Here is a 4,438-nt window from a genome sequence, read left to right on the forward strand (position 1 = left end):
GTGTAAAAATTTTGACTTTTTTGAGTGCACGTGCAAATCTGCTGAAAAAGCCTGTGGAAGTTTCACGGCGTTCGTACGATATTTGGCGACGCAAAAATGAGCGATTTCCCAGCTCGAGAGAATTCGGCGCGAGAGAAACGATGCCCCGTAACGCACATGAGAGCAATCCGGGCCAATTTCTCCCGTTTGATGGGGTCTATGTGTAAAAATTTTGACTTTTTTGAGTGCACGTGCAAATCTGCTGGAAAAGCCTGTGGAAGTTTCACGGCGTTCGTACGATATTTGGCGACGCAAAAATGAGCGATTTCCCAGCTCGATGGAATTCGGCGCGACAGAAACGATGCCCCGTAACGCACATGAGAGCAATCCGGGCCAATTTCTCCCGTTTGATGGGGTCTATGTGTAAAAATTTTGACTTTTTTGAGTGCAGGTGCAAATCTGCTGAAAAAGCCTGTGGAAGTTTCACGGCGTTCGTACGATATTTGGCGACGCAAAAATGAGCGATTTCCCAGCTCGAGAGAATTCGGCGCGAGAGAAACGATGCCCCGTAACGCACATGAGAGCAATCCGGGCCAATTTCTCCCGTTTGATGGGGTCTATGTGTACAAATTTTGACTTTTTTGAGTGCACGTGCAAATCTGCTGAAAAAGCCTGTGGAAGTTTCACGGCGTTCGTACGATATTTGGCGACGCAAAAATGAGCGATTTCCCAGCTCGATGGAATTCGGCGCGACAGAAACGATGCCCCGTAACGCACATGAGAGCAATCCGGGCCAATTTCTCCCGTTTGATGGGGTCTATGTGTAAAAATTTTGACTTTTTTGAGTGCACGTGCAAATCTGCTGAAAAAGCCTGTGGAAGTTTCACGGCGTTCGTACGATATTTGGCGACGCAAAAATGAGCGATTTCCCAGCTCGAGAGAATTCGGCGCGAGAGAAACGATGCCCCGTAACGCACATGAGAGCAATCCCGGCCAATTTCTCCCGTTTGATGGGGTCTATGTGTACAAATTTTGACTTTTTTGAGTGCACGTGCCAATCTGCTGGAAAAGCCTGTGGAAGTTTCACGGCGTTCGTACGATATTTGGCGACGCAAAAATGAGCGATTTCCCAGCTCGATGGAATTCGGCGCGACAGAAACGATGCCCCGTAACGCACATGAGAGCAATCCGGGCCAATTTCTCCCGTTTGATGGGGTCTATGTGTAAAAATTTTGACTTTTTTGAGTGCAGGTGCAAATCTGCTGGAAAAGCCTGTGGAAGTTTCACGGCGTTCGTACGATATTTGGCGACGCAAAAATGAGCGATTTCCAAGCTCGATGGAATTCGGAGCGAGAGAAACGATGCCCCGTAACGCACATGAGAGCAATCCGGGCCAATTTCTCCCGTTTGATGGGGTCTATGTGTAAAAATTTTGACTTTTTTGAGTGCAGGTGCAAATCTGCTGAAAAAGCCTGTGGAAGTTTCACGGCGTTCGTACGATATTTGGCGACGCAAAAATGAGCGATTTCCCAGCTCGAGAGAATTCGGCGCGAGAGAAACGATGCCCCGTAACGCACATGAGAGCAATCCGGGCCAATTTCTCCCGTTTGATGGGGTCTATGTGTACAAATTTTGACTTTTTTGAGTGCACGTGCCAATCTGCTGGAAAAGCCTGTGGAAGTTTCACGGCGTTCGTACGATATTTGGCGACGCAAAAATGAGCGATTTCCCAGCTCGATGGAATTCGGAGCGAGAGAAACGATGCCCCGTAACGCACATGAGAGCAATCCCGGCCAATTTCTCCCGTTTGATGGGGTCTATGTGTACAAATTTTGACTTTTTTGAGTGCACGTGCCAATCTGCTGGAAAAGCCTGTGGAAGTTTCACGGCGTTCGTACGATATTTGGCGACGCAAAAATGAGCGATTTCCCAGCTCGATGGAATTCGGCGCGACAGAAACGATGCCCCGTAACGCACATGAGAGCAATCCGGGCCAATTTCTCCCGTTTGATGGGGTCTATGTGTAAAAATTTTGACTTTTTTGAGTGCAGGTGCAAATCTGCTGGAAAAGCCTGTGGAAGTTTCACGGCGTTCGTACGATATTTGGCGACGCAAAAATGAGCGATTTCCAAGCTCGATGGAATTCGGAGCGAGAGAAACGATGCCCCGTAACGCACATGAGAGCAATCCGGGCCAATTTCTCCCGTTTGATGGGGTCTATGTGTAAAAATTTTGACTTTTTTGAGTGCAGGTGCAAATCTGCTGAAAAAGCCTGTGGAAGTTTCACGGCGTTCGTACGATATTTGGCGACGCAAAAATGAGCGATTTCCCAGCTCGAGAGAATTCGGCGCGAGAGAAACGATGCCCCGTAACGCACATGAGAGCAATCCGGGCCAATTTCTCCCGTTTGATGGGGTCTATGTGTAAAAATTTTGACTTTTTTGAGTGCACGTGCAAATCTGCTGGAAAAGCCTGTGGAAGTTTCACGGCGTTCGTACGATATTTGGCGACGCAAAAATGAGCGATTTCCCAGCTCGATGGAATTCGGCGCGAGAGAAACGATGCCCCGTAACGCACATGAGAGCAATCCCGGCCAATTTCTCCCGTTTGATGGGGTCTATGTGTAAAAATTTTGACTTTTTTGAGTGCACGTGCAAATCTGCTGAAAAAGCCTGTGGAAGTTTCACGGCGTTCGTACGATATTTGGCGACGCAAAAATGAGCGATTTCCCAGCTCGATGGAATTCGGAGCGAGAGAAACGATGCCCCGTAACGCACATGAGAGCAATCCCGGCCAATTTCTCCCGTTTGATGGGGTCTATGTGTACAAATTTTGACTTTTTTGAGTGCACGTGCAAATCTGCTGAAAAAGCCTGTGGAAGTTTCACGGCGTTCGTACGATATTTGGCGACGCAAAAATGAGCGATTTCCCAGCTCGAGAGAATTCGGCGCGAGAGAAACGATGCCCCGTAACGCACATGAGAGCAATCCGGGCCAATTTCTCCCGTTTGATGGGGTCTATGTGTAAAAATTTTGACTTTTTTGAGTGCACGTGCAAATCTGCTGAAAAAGCCTGTGGAAGTTTCACGGCGTTCGTACGATATTTGGCGACGCAAAAATGAGCGATTTCCCAGCTCGATGGAATTCGGCGCGAGAGAAACGATGCCCCGTAACGCACATGAGAGCAATCCGGGCCAATTTCTCCCGTTTGATGGGGTCTATGTGTAAAAATTTTGACTTTTTTGAGTGCAGGTGCAAATCTGCTGAAAAAGCCTGTGGAAGTTTCACGGCGTTCGTACGATATTTGGCGACGCAAAAATGAGCGATTTCCCAGCTCGAGAGAATTCGGCGCGAGAGAAACGATGCCCCGTAACGCACATGAGAGCAATCCGGGCCAATTTCTCCCGTTTGATGGGGTCTATGTGTAAAAATTTTGACTTTTTTGAGTGCAGGTGCAAATCTGCTGGAAAAGCCTGTGGAAGTTTCACGGCGTTCGTACGATATTTGGCGACGCAAAAATGAGCGATTTCCCAGCTCGATGGAATTCGGAGCGAGAGAAACGATGCCCCGTAACGCACATGAGAGCAATCCCGGCCAATTTCTCCCGTTTGATGGGGTCTATGTGTACAAATTTTGACTTTTTTGAGTGCACGTGCCAATCTGCTGGAAAAGCCTGTGGAAGTTTCACGGCGTTCGTACGATATTTGGCGACGCAAAAATGAGCGATTTCCCAGCTCGATGGAATTCGGCGCGAGAGAAACGATGCCCCGTAACGCACATGAGAGCAATCCCGGCCAATTTCTCCCGTTTGATGGGGTCTATGTGTAAAAATTTTGACTTTTTTGAGTGCACGTGCAAATCTGCTGAAAAAGCCTGTGGAAGTTTCACGGCGTTCGTACAATATTTGGCGACGCAAAAATGAGCGATTTCCCAGCTCGATGGAATTCGGAGCGAGAGAAACGATGCCCCGTAACGCACATGAGAGCAATCCCGGCCAATTTCTCCCGTTTGATGGGGTCTATGTGTAAAAATTTTGACTTTTTTGAGTGCACGTGCAAATCTGCTGAAAAAGCCTGTGGAAGTTTCACGGCGTTCGTACGATATTTGGCGACGCAAAAATGAGCGATTTCCCAGCTCGAGAGAATTCGGCGCGAGAGAAACGATGCCCCGTAACGCACATGAGAGCAATCCGGGCCAATTTCTCCCGTTTGATGGGGTCTATGTGTAAAAATTTTGACTTTTTTGAGTGCACGTGCAAATCTGCTGGAAAAGCCTGTGGAAGTTTCACGGCGTTCGTACGATATTTGGCGACGCAAAAATGAGCGATTTCCCAGCTCGATGGAATTCGGCGCGACAGAAACGATGCCCCGTAACGCACATGAGAGCAATCCGGGCCAATTTCTCCCGTTTGATGGGGTCTATGTGTAAAAATTTTGACTTTTTTGAGTGCAGGTGCAAAT

This window comes from Lampetra fluviatilis, chromosome 4 (assembly GCF_964198595.1).
Source record: "Lampetra fluviatilis chromosome 4, kcLamFluv1.1, whole genome shotgun sequence".
Classification (NCBI taxonomy): domain Eukaryota; kingdom Metazoa; phylum Chordata; class Hyperoartia; order Petromyzontiformes; family Petromyzontidae; genus Lampetra; species Lampetra fluviatilis.